The following is a 17,887-nucleotide window of genomic DNA, read 5'->3' on the forward strand; positions in this document are numbered from 1 at the left end:
TTGAAAGTGGGAGGGGGAGGGGGAGAGGTAGATCCAAAATGATAGAAGACAGGAGGGGGAGTGATGGAGCCAAGAGCTGGACAGGTGATTGGCAAAAGGGATATGAGAGGATCATGGGACAGGAGGCCCAGGGAGAAGGAAAAGGGGGAGGGGGGGCAAATCCCAGAGGATGGGCAAGGGGTATAGTGCGAGGGACAGAGGGAGAAAAAGGAGAGAGAGAGAGAAAGAATGTGTGTATATAAATAAATAATGGATGGGGTACGAGGGGGAGGTGGGGCATTAGCGGAATTTAGAGAAGTCAACGTCCATGCCATCAGGTTGGAGGCTACCCAGACGGAATATAAGGTGTTGTTCCTCCAACCTGCATCTGCATACTGCATCTGGTGCTCCCGATGTGGCCTTCTACATATTGGCGAGACCCGATACAGACTGGGAGATCGTTTTGCTGAACACCGACGCTCTGTCCGCCAGAGAAAGCAGGATCTCCCAGTGGCCACACATTTTAATTCCACATCCCATTCCCATTCTGATATGTCTATCCGCGGCCTCCTCTTCTGTAAAGATGAAGCCACAGTCAAGTTGGAGGAACACACCTTATATTCCAACTTCCCCTCTAAACTTAGATGAATGACACTTGTAACAGAGGCTACTGTGACACTAACAGTCACTCTGACTGAGCTGCAGAAGTCAGTGGCTGCAAATGAGATTAAATGGATGGCTCCGTGATCTCTAAGGCCTTGAGCATAAAGGATATTTGTGGAAGTGTGAGAAGGAAGAAGTCCTGGCTAAAAGAAAAATTATATCTTGGCCATAAAGACTTTGAAAATCATCGCTTAGAAGATACTGTAAGGATGCAGAAGACGGTCTTGTGGTTGGATGAGACTAAAGTGAAACTTTTTTGCTTCAACACAAAGCGGTATATGTGGCATAAATCTAATACTATGCATCAGCAAGGTAACACCGTCCCCACTGTAAAGTATGGTGGAGGAGGCATCATACATTGGGGACTACTTTTCAACAACAGGACTGGGAATCTAGTCAGGGTTGATGGGAAGATAAATGTTGATAAATATAGAGGGATCCTGGATAAAAACCTGTTAGTCTCTGCTAGAAATCTCAAACTAGGGAGGAAGTTTGTCTTTCAGCAGGACAACTGCCCAAAGCACACTGCCAGAGAAACCATGGAGTGCCTTCAAATGAAGAAAACTGATGTCCTTGAGTGGCCCAGTCAAAGCTCTGACCTTAACCTGATCAAACTTTTCTGACAAGCCCTCAAGATTGCTGTCCACCGCTGTTTCCCTAATAACCTAGCACAGTTTGAACCATTTTGTAAGCAGGAATTGGCAAATCTTGTTCCATCATGTTGTGCAAAGCTAATATGGACTTATCCAAAAAAACTGTAATAGATGAAATACCTGCATGAGGTGGTTCAACTAAGTATTGAGCAAAAGGGGATGAATACTTTTGAAGCACTGACATTTCGGTTTTTTGGAATTTTTGCTTTTCAGACTCTACAATTTTACCTGTTTTACAGGACCCTGCTGTGGAAAAAAAAAGGAGCATGTGATTCACAAATAAAAATTCTCAGTTATATTGATCAAACTCCCTGCTTGTAATACTCATTTATGTGAACACAAGGTTGGAGGCTGAAAACTTTTATAAAGCACTGTAATAGCTATGGCAATACATGAAGAATTGTAGATATAAAGACAAAAATAGAGTTAGAAATCTAAACATCCTCTCATATTTCTATTTAATTTTGAAGTGCTTGGAATTATATATAAGGTAAATACTTCAATTAAAATTATGCCTGGGAGGTGCCTGCAATCAGAGCATCTTTGCAATGCATGATAAAGGAGAAGACAGAAGATGACAATATCAAACTTGGAGAACCAAACTATTCCTCAAGTAGATGAGCCTATTTTGGTCATTTTGGGAATGGCAGCGAGAGATCTAATCACCTTTAAGAGCAAAGAATGGAAATGTTCCTTTCTTTGGTCAGCTTCAGTTTAGAACTGTTTCACCACAGGTCAAAGTCTCAGATGGCAGCTGGGACCCAAAGAAGGCAATGAGGCACATTCAGCATATGTAAAGAGGAAGCACAATGGCTTCAAGCATGTGCTGTTTGCACCTCCAGTTGAAAGCTGTAGTTGAAGAGACTAGACTGAAAATTCCTTCTTGTTAGGGGAGTTAAATCTTCACCCAACCGCCTCCTCCCATAATCCAGACTAACTGAAATGTTGAACAGGGGTCGTGCCCTGGAAATATCACAATATTATTCACCAGCATTATTTGTATTAAAATAAGTTTGCTTCATAAAACTCTTCTTAAACTTTCCTTCTCCTACCTTAAAGATTTATTCTTGGTATTTCCACACTGGGAAAAAAAAAGACTATCTATCCTATCTATGCCTCTCATAATTTGTACTTACTTCCATCAGGTCTTCCCTCAGCCTCCGATGCTTCATAGAAAACAAGTTAAATTTGTCCAGCCTTTCCCTATAGCTAATACTCTAATCTAGGCAATGTCCCACTGATGTTCCTCTGCACTCTGTCCAGAGCCTCCATATTATTCCTGTAATGCAGTAATCAGAACTGCACACAGTAATCCTAATGAATGTTTTATATTGCTGCAATGTGAATTAACTATTTTTAAATAGCTCAATGAATGAAAGAAGTACTATTTGCTTTGAGTTGAACAGGTATACATATAATAATTTGATTCCCATTAATTGGACCATCAGCTAATTGGGGCAGCTGCTTATTTAGAACAATGCTTAAAGAAGAAAAACTAATTGAAACAATAGATGGAATTTCCTTTGTTTATTTGGGACACTATGCCATTCAATTGGGGCAGGAGATTGCTGTTGAACAGATTCTAAATTCCGTCACTCGTGTGTACTTGCATGGCTGTTAAATACTACACTCTTGTTTCAAGTCAACAGTTTTAAAATAGCATTAGTTGTGTGTGTTTGTGTTTAAAAAGCAGTGATTTTTGTCGCTGAAAGTTGGCAAGAAATAAGCAGTAAAACAATTCAGAACTGTTTTGTTCATTGTGGCTTCAAGGATACTGACATGGTGATGCCAGAAATGGCTGGAAGTGAAAATAAAGCAGTTTCACTACTTCAACAAGTTAGGAACGACACACAAAAAATGCTGGTGGAACGCAGCAGGCTAGGCAGCATCTATAGGAAGAGGTAAAGTCGACGTTTCAGGTTGGGGCCCTTCGTCAGGTAATGTTCCAATTTGTTCTGTATTTTATTTAAGTGCATAATTTGTCACTCAGTTAAACAGTAGTTTGACTTTTTTTATAGCTTTTTCACTATTTCCATGAAATCTCGGCTAATTGGGACAAAATGTACAAGACCCGATGTGTCCCAATTAACCGGATACCCACCGTAGTTGTAAGATTCTTGCTAAATTACTATAATTTTAGAACATGATTTCCACAAGTTAAGGCCTCTGCTCTCTACTGTGGGTCTCTAGTTTCTATTTTGGCTGCATTGCATCTCAGGCTTCCCTCTTGGCCAGCTTAGACCTTCAGTCTATTCCAGATACCAGGTCCACCTGTTCCTGAAACAATCAAACTAATCGATTCCTACGATTGGAGCAAAGAACTGCAGGGAACTAATGAATGTGCAACTGGAAGAATGATAATAATGATGAAGGTAAAACACTCCACAGGTGATGTACAATGGCATGATTTAAGTATTTGTTTTTAAATAACCATTATTAAGATGTTTATCTGACATGAGCTTTTGTTCCCAGAAATAAATAAGCTTACTAACTTCTGCAAATAACTGCATTTACTAAAAGTAAACATTTTTTTCCATAATTTTGTGTGCATAATTTATAACTCAACTGCATTCCTTTTGAAGTTCATCTTGCTGTTCAGGTAGAACCTTATATACACAATTTGCCACAATGCATATAACCACTGTTGGATAGCGTTGAAGGAAATGAAGCATTAAGCTTTGAAAGAACACAGCCATGTTGTTTATCCATTAAAGGCAGTAGGTATGGAGCCAAGTCAGCATTTTGGCTTTGATTGAAGCTCACTCAGTGCTTTTTAAATTGGATCTCTCAAAATGCATCTCAACCTATTCAACACATTATAAACAGGCTCCTGTCCAAATAAGTGAGATCTACATTGACAAGCAGAAGCAATGTCATATGGTGTTCTGTTAGGTCCCCGTACATATTTATGATGTAATACACAAGGGGCCCATTACATTTGAATGACACAATGAAGGTGCTTTGCACAAAACTCATGCAAGAAACAAAGATATCAAATGAATATGTTTTAATAAAAAAAATGGTAATTAATGACTCACTAGAGCGTGCTATGAGTATAAAAGGCACTCAGTAAATGTACCAATTAGCAAACCTGAGAATGCACAGCCAACATTAAATTAGGAATTCGGAGCACATTTGCCTTGTTGTTTTATCCATAAATTGTTATGCATATTAAACAGACGTTTCATTCCTTATCTTTATTGTGCTTTTTTATTCATCGACAGAATTAACATTACAACAGCCAAGCAATGTTCCATTTGCTCGCTATTTTGATGAGTCTTTTTGTCAATCTCTAGAATGTCCACATTTGGACTTGACTAGAATTATCAAAGTGATATCTTCAACAACTTGTTCAAACAAGTGTCATCCTGATTAGTATACTTTTATAAATGCCTACCAAATGATGAACTTGAATTCTGAACAGACACAACTGTGATAGAATAAAGCCTTTCATTTAACTTTCATAGAACATACATAGAATAGTATAGCACAGTACAGGCCCTCAAACCCTGCCTCTTATATAACTCCCCAGCTTAAATTCCTCCATATACCTATCGAGTAGTCTCTTAAATTTCACTGGTTTATCTGCCTCCACCACTGACTCAAGCAGTGCATTCCATGCACCAACCACTCTCTGAGTAAAAAACCTTCCTCTAATATCCCCCTTGAACTTCCCACCACTTATCTTAAAGCCATGTCCTCTTGTATTGAGCAGTGGTGCCCTGGAGAAGAGGCACTGGCTATCCACTCTATCTATTCCTCTTAATATCTTGTATACCTCTATCATGTCTCCTCTCATCCTCCTTCTCTCCAAAGAGTAGAGCCCTAGTTCCCTTAATCTCTGATCATAATCCATACTCTCTAAACCAGACAGCATCCTGGTAAATCTCCTCTGTACCCTTTCCACTGCCAGTGTTACAATTCACTGTAACATTTACATTTGACATAAAGGATCACAAAGAAATGAGAAAGCGGTCAGGCAGAATTCTAATTAACTAACTTAATGCACAGGTTATTGTGCTTTCATCTCATAAGGAATAATTTTATACATCGATGTCAGCAAAATGCTTACCAAATGGCATATTTTGGTTAATAATGTTAGCATTCTCAGTGTGAAGTTCCAAATGAAAACATGTTTTACATGAAATCTAACAGACTCATCAAGATAGATCTCCACTGGAGAAGCCCTCAAGAAAATTAAAGGCAAACCACAAAATTACATGAAAATTAAAACAGTAATATGAATAGCTAAAATAAATTCAACCTTCTTGTGGAGCATTACTCATATAGTAAGAGGGTTAGATACCAACAAGACAGCCGTTCACAAAAACAGTAGCAAAATGATGCTACTGAAGGGTTTGGCCCAAAACGTCAACTATTTACACTTTTCCATAAGTGTTAAGTTCCTCCAGCATTTTGTGTGTGTTGCTTTGGATTTCCAGCCTCTGCAGATGTTCTTGTGTTTGTGATACTACTCTTTAATATGCCAAAAGAAAGCTGTAAATGGAACCACAATGTACAGGAACTAAGTCCTTGGTTGCCAGTGTTAAATAAGATCTGGAATGTTAATTTAAACGCAAACAACAGGAATTCTGCAGATGCTGGAAATTCAAGCAACACACATAAAAGTTGCTGGTGAACGCAGCAGGCCAGGCAGCATCTATAGGAAGAGGTGCAGTCGACGTTTCAGGCCGAGACCCTTCGTCAGGACTAACTGAAGGAAGAGTTAGTCCTGACGAAGGGTCTCGGCCTGAAACGTCGACTGCACCTCTTCCTATAGATGCTGCCTGGCCTGCTGCATTCACCAGCAACTTTTATGTGTGCTGCTGGAATGTTAATTGCCGTTTCACTTCAACTTGGCTTGCACTACCATAGTGGAAGTGAATGCCACAAAACCAGAGTACAAAATCTGTCTGTAAGCCTTGTTACTAATTTGCAAACATAGTTATGTAATGCTGTGAACTACTCTGATATTCCCGAAAGAACCTGCAATGATCTATGTTCGGCAAGAAACTTTTGTCTACCAATAGTCTTACAATCCAGATTATTTGGCATCTAAGATCAGGTTTCTGAAAAAGCCAAAAATTGATTCAATCAGATATTTAATAAATAAGATATGTGGTAAATATTCCTCTTTCAGAAGATGTAATATCTATGAACTTCCTTCCATTACAAGGGTAAAAGTGGAAACAATTGCTGATGATTTCACAGTATCTCAGCAACTGAAACAGTCCAACCCACACACAGCTAGACAGATAACATTCAGAGTGATAAATGAAAAGTTGCATCTGCACCACAAAAGTTCAAGACAATATAAATATCCAACAAGAGAGAAGTAAACAACCATCATAAAACCATAAGATCATAAGAGATAGGACCAGAATTAAGGCTGTTTGGGCCATATTCAAGATTGCTAATGACACCACTGTTGCAGGCCGAATCAAATGTAGTGATGAATCAGCATGTAGCAGGGACATTGAAAATTTGGTTGACTGGTGCCATAATAACAGTCCCTTACTATACAGAGGCTAAACTTTATTAGGAGTTTGAAGAGATTTGGCATGCCAACAAATACACTCGAAAACATCTACATTTGTACCATAGAGAGCATTCTGACAGGCTGCATCACTGTCTGGTATGGAGGGGCTACTGCACAGGACCGAAAGTAGTTGCAGAAGGTTGTAAATCTAGTCAACTCCATTTTAGGTACTAGCCTACAAATTACCCAGGACATCTTTAGGGAGCAGTGTCTCAGAAAGGCAGCTTCCATTATTAAGGATCTCCAGCACCCAGAGCATGCCCTTTTCTCACTGGTATCATCAGGTAGGAGGTACAGAAGCCTGAAGGCACACACTCAGTGATGCAGGAACAGCTTCTTCCCCTCTGCCATCCGATTCCTAAATGAACATTGAAGTTTTGGACACTACCTCACTTTTTAATATACAGTATCTCTGTTTTTGCACATTTAAAAAAATTTATTTGATATACATAATTGATTTACTTGTTTATTTATTATGTTTTATTGTATTTATTGTAAGCTGAATAGTCTAAGGGTAGATAAGTCTCCCGGACCAGATGGAATGCACCCTTGTGTTTTGAAGGAAGTAGCTGGGGAGATTGCGGAGGCATTAGCAATGATCTTTCAAAAGTCGATAGATTCTGGCATGGTTCTGGAGGACTGGAAGATTGCAAATGTCACTCCGCTATTTAAGAAGGGAGCAAGGAAGCAAAATGGAAATTATAGACCTATTAGCTTGACATCGGTGGTTGGGAAATTGTTGGAGTCGATTGTCAAGGTTGAAGTTATGGAGTACCTGGAGGCATATGACAAGCTAGGCAGAACTCAGCATGGATTCCTTAAAGGAAAATCCTGCCTGACAAATTTATTACAATTTTTTGAGGAAATTACAAGTAGGCTAGACAAGGGAGATGCAGTGGATGTTATATATTTGGATTTTCAGAAGGCCTTTGACAAGGTGCCACACATGAGGCTACTTAACAAGATAAGAGCCTATGGAATTACGGGAAAGTTACATACGTTAATAGAACATTTGCTGATTGGCAGGAAACAGAGAGTGGGAATAAAGGGATGTTATTCTGATTGGCTGCCAGTTACCAGTGGTGTTCCACAGGGATCAGTGTTGGGACCGCTTCTTTTTACGTTGTACATCAATGATTTGGATTCTGGAATAGATGGCTTTGTGGCTAAGTTTGCTGATGATACATACAAAGATAGGTGGAGGGGCCAGTAATGCTGAGGAACCAGAGAGTCTGCAGAGAGACTTGGATAGATTGGAAGAATGGGCAAAGAAGTGGCAAATGAAATACAATGTTGGAAAGTGTATGGTTATGCACTTTGGCAGGAGAAATAAATGGGCAGACTATTATTTAAATGAGGTGAGAATTCAAAGTTCTGAGATGCAACAGAACTTGGGAGTCCTCATGCAGGATACCCTTAAGGTTAACCTCCAGGTTGAGTCGGTAGTGAAGAAGGCGAATGCAATGTTGGCATTCATTTCTATAGGAATAGAGTATAGGAGCAGGGATGTGATGTTGAGGCTCTATAAGGCGCTGGTAATGTATCACTTAGAGTACTGTGGGCAGTTTTGGTCTCCTTATTTAAGAAAGGATGTGCGGATGTTGGAGAGGGTACAGAGAAGATTCATTAGAATGATTCCGGGAATGAGAGGGTTAACATATGAGGAACGTTTGTCCTCTCTTGGACTCTATTCCTTGGAGTTTAGAAGAATGAGGGGGGACCTCATAGAAACATTTTGAATGTTGAAAGGCATGGACAGAGTGGATGTAGCAAAGTTGTTTCCCATGATGGGGCAGTCTAGTACGAGAGGGCATGACTTAACGATTGAAGGGCGCCCATTCAGAACAGAGATGCGAAGACATTTTTTTAGCCAGAGGGTGGTGAATCTATGGAATTTGTTGCCACAGGGGGCAGTGGAGGCCAAGTTATTGAGTGTATTTAAGGCAGAGATTGATAGGTATCTGAGTAGCCAGGGCATCAAAGGTTATGGTGAGAAGGCGGGGGAGTGGGACTAAATGGGAGAATGGATCAGCTCATGATAAAATAGCGGAGCAGACTCGATGGGCCAAATGGCCGACTTCTGCTCCTTTGTCTTATGATATTTATTATTATTTTTTTCTCTCTATCTGCTAGATTATGTATTGCATTGAACTGCTTCTGTTAAGTTAACAAATTTCATGTCACATGCCAGTGAAAATAAACCTTATTCTGATTCTGATTCTTTACTCAATGTCTGCAAGACTACGAAACTGATCATTGGCTTTCAAGTACTGTTATTTGTTCACCTTCAAGGACTCTTCATCTCATGTTCTTGAGGTTTATTTATTATTATTTCTTTCTTTTTGTTTTTGCACAATTTGTTGCCTTTTGCACACTGGTTGAATGCCCAAATTGGTTTGATCTTTCATTGATTCTGTCATGGTTATTCTATGGATTTATTTAATATGTCTGCAAGAAAATGAATCTCTGGGTTGTATATGATGACACATATGTACTTTGTTCCTTTTAAGATGGAGCTACCGAACATGGGCGACAACTTAATGGTAAATCGTATGGCGAGAGAATCAACTTAAAAAGCTACTTATGACATCTTTCAGGAAGCAAATTGTAGTGAACTATCGCCACAGACAGTGAGGAGGCAGGCGGTGGCAGAGGAGAGACTGGTCTGGGGAATGAACCATGCCGGGGCATGGCGAGGCGCTGTGTGTTCAGGCTGCCGGGTTCGCAGATGGAGTTGGTGGTGTCGCTGCTGGAGCTGGAGTGAGCATTTTGGAGAAGAGTTGATGCAGATGAGTTTTGTTGTCTGTACATCTTGTGAGGTTGGATTGCTCTAATCACCAAGCCAGCTTGGTGAGATCATGAACTGCTTCAGACAGGCTGACACAGAGATTTCGGGGTACCTGGATTCGGGTGCTGGGATGGGACACTACTCGAAGCTTGGACAATTTAAACGCCGGTGGATATAGACGGGCAGCCCGAGTGTAGGGTATGGAGGTGAGGGTTGGACTGATTTTTCTTGTTCATCCACAAATATTTACTCCTTTCTGCACGGTGAAGAGGCTGTGAAATGATCCGGCTGCTCTGTGTTTCTGGCCCACTGGCGCAAAAACTGGGACTGAGGCTTAGTTTAGGCCTAATCCGGCTACTCCAGAGGCAAATCTGGGACTCATTCTTGCTCAGAATGCTGTTGGCTTGTTTCTACCGTTTGCATGATGCTTTTTTTTCATTCTCTCTTTCTCTGTGCAGTGGTTTTTGTTTTGTTTTTCACCGGGTTATTCAAGTTTCTTGCTTTGTAGTTGCCTATAAGTACACAAGTTTCAAGGTATAAATTTGATACATTCCTTGATAATAAACATGCTTTAAATCTTTGAATCTTTGAAATCACTTTGAACATTGATGTCTGCTCTGTCATTCTATAATGGCTGATTTATTATCTCTTTCAATCCTGTTCTCCTATATTCCACCCATAACACCTTTGACACCTTTGCTAATCAAGAACCTATCAATATACCCAAGCCTCAGCCTTCTGTGGCAACAAATTCTATGATTCACCACCCTTTGGCTAAAAAAATTCCTCCTCATCTCTGCTCTAAAAGGATACCTTCTGATCCAAGACTTTCCTACTACAGGAAGAAACACCCACTCAACATCCACTCTATCTAAGCCTTCAATATTCGATAATTTTTAATGAGATCCCCCCTCATTCTTCTAAACTCCAGAGAGTACAGGTCTATACCCAGGAAACACTCTTCATATGTTAACCCTTCCATTCCCAGGATCATTCTTGTGAACTTCCTCTGGATCTTCTCCAATGCCAGCACATCCTTTCATGGATAACGTGCCCAAAACTGTTCACCATATTCCAAGTGCAATCAATGCCTTATAAAGCCTCAGCCTCTATCCTTAATTTACCATAGTCAAAAACCACAATACAAATTTTCTGTATCCCCGCTGACTAGATGACTCGAGCCATAGCTGTGTGAGCAGATCAAAGGCTGAGAACCCTGCAGCGAATGATTCATCTCTTGACACCCAAAAGATTTTCCAGAATCTGTAGGATTAACAGGCTGATAGAAAAATAACAATTCTCCTGATGGGTGCACCCTCAACAATTCTCAAAAAGCTCTAGTCTATCCAAAGTGTAACCGCAACCATGATTGACATCCTATCACACAACTCAGACATCCCATCACTTCTCCATCAATGCATAGTGGTACATAACATCTGGAAGACACACGATTTTTGTTCTTCAGTATTTCAAAAAACACCTCCCATTCCAATCATTGGTACTATTACTGCCAAGAGGTTTAAGGGAAGCAGCTGCATAGAATCAAAAGCACCACATGATCCCTTCCAAATCACGCAACATTTTGACCTTGATACGGATCACCACTGGGTTTAAAGCCTGTAATTCTCTGTTCAAATAATTGAATACTTCTAAAGAATTGATTCACTGCCACCTTTCTAAGGGCAATTAGGGATAGAAATAGATGTCAGCCTTGCCAGTTAATATCTGATATCAAAAAGTATCAATTAAAAGAACATTCTGCTGTATGTCAGATTTCAATCCATTGATCAAAACACAACACAATGATCATTTCCTGATTTGTCTAAAGTTTGCAAGGACCTAGTAGAGTAATCAGTGGAGCCAAAGAGCTGTATAGCACATAAATAGGTCCTTAAGCCCACTTCATCCATGCTGGCTTGTCCCGCTATCTGTTTACTATCAAGTACCTGTCTAAAAGTCTATTAAACATTGCATTTGTGTTTGCCTCTGGAAACTTGATCTATATAACCACAACGCTTTGTGAAAACCTTGCTTCAGATTTTCGTTAAAGTTTTGCCTTAAAGGATTAAAGCTATGTCCTCTGACTCTAGACTATCTAGAATCTATCGTGGGAAAAATTACTCTCACTCTCTACTTTATCTGTGTCCCTCGTAGTTTTGGTTGTCCATCTTTGGCTCAGCTTGAGTGGTACCCTTCCCTCCTCTTATTCTTAATTCCTCTGAGAATGGAGGACACATCTAGCCTGACCTGCTAGGCATATTCTTCATTCCCCGAGGAAAATAACATTTCCTACCATGCATTTTTCAACTTCCATATTCCTTTGTCTACAAATATAATGCAAAATACTGACTTGTTGCTATTTTGCCTAGGTAGACCGCATTTCATTTTTCATACTTTTTTATATATATAGAATATCTAAGAAAAATTATAACACCAAAGATTTATAAGGTGCACAAAATCATTGTCCACATTGAATCCTTAGGAACTGGTCAATCAGATCTGTAACATGTTAATGAATATCCATCAAATCAAGTATCATTGGCCTCACATCTGATTGTGAATAATCAAGCACGTCCCTGACAGAGGCATCCATGATACTTTTAACTGCTCCCATTCATTCACTAACTAAATAACCTTGTTCACATCTTATCCCCATGGGCTTTGCATTTTCACCTGAGCAGAGGTTCCCTTTTTTCCTCCATCTTTTTATCAGCTCAACAAGCTTCTTTACTCTCCTTCACAGTATTAATAATTCTGAATGTTAATCATATTAATTCTAATTTTTTTTGTATTATTAAGGATCCCACCCATCAATCCAGTGTCTTCTTTGACTTTCTACTATCAAGCAGGAGACTCTGTTGCATAAAAGCAAGAACAATCAGGATGGGTAACAGTTTTTTCCTTCAGGCCATTAGGCTTCTGAACTCCCTGCCGCATCGCATTCGAAGCGTCACTGGTTAATCTGTTCTGTACCTTACAATATTTAATATGTACACTTTAGTTTGTTTATTTATGTATAATTTTTACTTTCATAAGTTATTATGTGTTATGTGTGATAGGTACAGTATACTACAGTACTTTGCACTCTAGTTCAGAGAAATGTTGTTTCATTCGACGGTATATATGTAGATAGTTAAACGACAATAAATTTGACTTGACATGACTTGATAGAGGGCCTTCAATAGTTGTACTTGGGTGGCACACGCTTAATGGGCCAGAAGGGTCTGTTACAGTGATTTATCTGAAAACTTAAAACCAGAAACATTAGCTGTTTATCGCCCTACAGGAGTGACTGAACACATTGAGTGATTTTGCACTTTTTTTAACATGAAAAAAAATGTCATGACATTTGGTTGGTCATGACAGTCGAACACATCAATGAAGCATATACATTCTGAGATATATAGAGAATATCAAAGGCTTCCTTTGTGGCATTCAGTACTGCAAGTTCAGGTGACAGACAGTAGGTTGGATCTACCCGTGTACCTGTTTTGCCATTGTTTTATACATGAAGAAGGCCTTGCATCATTATGGCAGTGGAATACTAGGATCTAATGTTGATTACAGATGTGCCTGGTGAGCAAACACAAAACTGAAAGACTAATTTGCAAAGTAAATTAAGAAGCTACTTAGCAAATTAAGTAATGATGTAACATTCCGAGCTTTGGATCTACTTAAGACACTTCATTTTGATTTGCCTAAATCAAATGGATTTCTTTATTAAAAATTGGCATTTTCAGAACAATGAGGCTGTTCACAAAATTCAAAGCCACAATTTCAAGGAAGTATCTATAAATACATTTGTAACTGCAGGAAAGAGCTAGTGCATAGAAGTCTTTAAATAATTGTTACGTTACTGCAATAGTCTAGAGATAAGGAGTGAGTCAATCAGTCTGTCCCCCACTGCCCCCCCCCCACCAATCGGTGCAATCATCAGCAAAGTTTGGCCTCTGTCTCCTACTTCTCTTTTCTTTCCATCACCTGGCTTTATCTGCCTATCATTTCTCACTCATCCCCATTCAACTTTACACTAACCAGCCCTGTCTCATCACCACCCCCTTTTTACCAGCTACTTCCCTTCTCCACATTCAGTCTGAAACATCGACAATTCTTTCCATACACAGATGCGACTGGTCTTACAGAGTTCCTCCAGCAGTTTGTTTTTTTTTGCTGTCATCAACCAAGTGTTTCTATCAAACAGCACTTTTTAACTGTGATGGTGCTTCTCAGGATTTTATTAATCTATGTCCCCTGGTAAAACTGAAATCTTGTGGGCATTAATGAGAAGACACATACCCAGACTATTCTAACATCACTTCCCTATCCTAGGAGAATGGCCAATGTTCCATGTTGATTTAAGAAGGGCTACAAGGTCAATTTTAGGAATGAGGGGCCAGTAAGTTCAAACTCAGTGATGGGGAAGTTACAGGTTCTGAGAAGTAGCAACTAATTACAATTGGAAAGTCAAGGATAGTCCATATGAATTTGTGAATGAGAAATAATATCCTATGTATTTAAGTGAATAGCTTTGAAGAGGTTAGCAAGAGAATTGACAAGGACAGGATGACGTACATAGTCTACATGGAATTTGGCAAAGTGTTTAACAAGGGATTTCATGTATACTGGTCCGGAAGGTGAGATCAATGGGATCCAGAGTGAACTATCAAAATGGATACACAATTGGTTTAGTGGAAGGAGTCAGAGTGTGGTAGTGGAGTGTTGTTTTTCACATTGGAGACCTTTGATGAGTGGTGTATCAGAGTAATTGATGTCACATTTCCTGTTATTTTTATATATGGTAATGATTTAGGTAAGAATTTTGGTGGCATGATTAGTAAGATTGTAGATGACGCTGATATTTTTTGCTGGAGTAGACAGTGAAGGAGGTTGACTAAAGAGAAACTTTTCAAGCAGCAGCTACAGAATAGGATGTGAGCAGATGAGCATGAGGCTCATATAGAAAAATAATCCAATGAATCGTTACTTGAAACAGATACTTCATTGATATTAATCCAACAGTTGATTGGAAAACGATTGGTTATCTTCAGCGACCAAGGAGAACTAATGTTTGAATCGGTAAATATATCATTAAAGTAGGACAACTATGTTTCCAAACATGATGTCAGCATTCCAAGTGAATTCTGAATATATTTTTAAGTGAATTCAATTTTCTAAAACAATTGTTTCCCAACATAATATGAGTTCAATATCATCTGCCACAATTATGGGTGGTTTGAGATTTTGAGCATTGTGACATACCACCTGTTGTATGATGCCTGAGAATTTCTAAACTTGTCCTAGATGTAAAAGATTAAACTGCTTGCTATGTGTGTCTTTGTCCTAATGGAATGATCTATAGCTGTGTCAATTTGCATCTCTATTGGATTTCCATCAATCAGAAGTGTAGCCTGAAAGTCCTCTCAACTACCACCACAGTTACTTTTGGGATATGTGTGATGCAAATTAATGTTAGTGTTATCTGCAGTGGCTCTGATATTGTGCCAATTCTATTTTTGTGATTCCTTGTGGGAAACATGTTCTCTGTGCCAATATTGTATCTGAGACATTAATCTTATTGGTTGTCTTGTGTTTCACCTTATAAAATATTGCTATATGGCCTTTTTTCAGACTCAGGTAGCATTTTAAATCTTCAAAAGATGGAAAGTATTAGAAATGACTAGTGGTACCTCTGTAACAATGACTCATTCCATATTTGGTTACTAGGTGCTGTCTTTGTTCTTGAATCCAAGCTTTGGAAACTGTCTTTTGACTGCAGGCTGTTGTATTTGCAGCTGGCACAAAATGAGATTCTCAACATTCTTGGTTGTCACCTCCATGGGGATCACTACCCTATGTAGTAAATTAAATGTAAAGCTTTTTGTGCTTATTGGTTTCTAGTGGATCTTTTAATTAGATAGACCATATATGTACTACTGAGGCACAAATTCAAATCCTAAGGCCTTGTTGAGAAAGAACAATAACAACAACAGGCCCAACCAGTTTTCCTCCACTATCTGACAGAACTTGTCCTCACACTCAACAATTTCTCTTTTGGCTTCTCCCACTTTCTCCAAGTTCAAGTTGTAGCCATGGACACCTGCATGGGCCCCAGCTATGCCAGCCTTTTCCTTGGCTACATGGAACAGTCCATGTTACAACCTTCCATGGTAATGCCCTCCAACTCTTTCTCTGCTACACTGATAACTGCTTTGGTGGTATTTCATGCACCCATGCTGAGCCCGTGAATTTCATTAACGTTGACTCCAACTTACACCCTATCCTTAACTTAAGGCATCCAGCACATCATTTCTGATACCTTCCTCCCCTTTCTCAATTTCTTTGATTCCAGAGACAAGATGTATACCGATACCTTTCATAAACCTACCAACTCCCATACTGTCGTGACTATACCTCTTCCCAACTGGTCTCCTGTAAAAATGTTATCCTCCCTTCTCAGTTCCTTCCTCTCCACTGCATCTGTTCACAGGATGACGCTTTCCATTCCAGAACATCAGAGATGTCCTCCTTCTTCAAAGAAACCGATTTTCCTTCCTCCACCATTGGTACTGCTTTACCAGGATCTCCTCCACTTCTTTAACATTCGCCTTCAGCCCATATTCCTGCTGCCTGAACAGGGATAGAGTTCTTTTTGTGCTCAGCTACCACTCCTTGATCCTTTGCATTCAGCACATCATTCTCCACAACTTCCACCACAGGGTCTCTACTACTAAATACATCTTTACCTCACCACCCCACGTTCACTGTTTTCTGCAGGGATCACTTACTCCATGATTCCCTCATCCATTCATCTATCCCCACTAATCTCCCTCCTGGCATTTATCCCCGCAAGTGGAAAAAGTGCTACACCTGCCCAGTTACCTTCTCCCTCACCAACATTCAGGGATCCAAACAGTCCGTCTGAGAGAGACAATGCTTTGCCTGCAAATTTTTGGGGGTCATTTACTGTACTTGATGCTCACAATGTAGCCTCCTCTACATTGGTGAGTTCCTACATAGATTGGGGGATCACTTTATCAAGCACCTTCACTCTATCTACAAAAAGCAGGATTCCCTGGTGGACAATCATCATAATTCCAATCCCCGTTCCCATTCTGACATGCCTGTCAATGGCCTCCTCTACTGCCACCTTGAGGCCACTCTCAGGCTGGAAGATCAAGACCTCACATTCTGTCTAGGTAGCCTCTAATCTGACGGCATGACACTGATTTCTCCAACTTTTGTTCATATTGCTTCCACCCCCTTCCCTGTTCTACAATTCAGCACTCCGGCCCCCATCTTATCTTTCCTTCTCTCCTTACCTACTTATCACCTCCCCCTTCCCTTTCTTACATTGTCCACTCTCCTCTCCTATCAGATTCCTTCTTCCCAACCTTTTTTTCACCTATAACCTCGCAGCTTTTTACTTCATTACCCCTCTCCCACCCATCTGACTTTAAATATCACATTCTAACTTGCACTCTTTCCTTCCTCTCTTCCTTTCCAGTCCTGATGAAGGGTCTCGGTCCTGTTTATTTATTTCCTTAGATGCCGCCAGGCATGCTGAGTCCCTCCAGCATTTTGAGTGAGTTCCTCCGGTTTCCAGCATCTGTGTTTTTTAGTTCCAAATGATGTCTTCATTTAAGCACTGACAATTCTCTCACTTTTTGAATGCATATGCCAAATTTATAACTCCCTATTATCGCAAATGGTCCTGGGCTGAAATATTCTTCAAGCTCTAAAGTGCACATACAAGTGAGATATCTAAAGATTTCTAAGGAGCTATTATCTTGATGTGTGCAATACAGCAGAGTCAAATTCTGAAAGTAATCATGCAATCTCATGTTGCTTCTTTCAGCTGAAGAATAATATTGGCCTTGAAAAATATCTCAACCTTCTCTCTGAATGAAAGCTATGTGCTTAAGTGGCCAGTTCCTTTGTTTTCCTACCAAAATGATGTTGTACTGCTCAGAAACGGGTAAATATGAAGACGCTGGAAATTCAAGCAACACACACAAAATTCTGGTGAACCCAGCAGGCCAGGCAGCATCTATAGGAAGAAGTGCAGTCGATGTTTCGGTTCGAAACCCTCCGTCAGGACTAACGGAAAAAAGAGATAGTAAGAGATTTGAAAGTGAGAGGGGGAGAGGGAGATCTGAAATGATAGGAGAAGACGGGAGAGGGAGGGATGAAGCCAAGAGCTGGAAAGTTGATTGGCAAAAGGGATACAAGGCTGGAGAAGGGGGAGTATCATGAGATGGAAGGTCT

The sequence above is a fragment of the Mobula hypostoma genome, chromosome 4, assembly GCF_963921235.1.
Source record: "Mobula hypostoma chromosome 4, sMobHyp1.1, whole genome shotgun sequence".
Taxonomy (NCBI): domain Eukaryota; kingdom Metazoa; phylum Chordata; class Chondrichthyes; order Myliobatiformes; family Myliobatidae; genus Mobula; species Mobula hypostoma.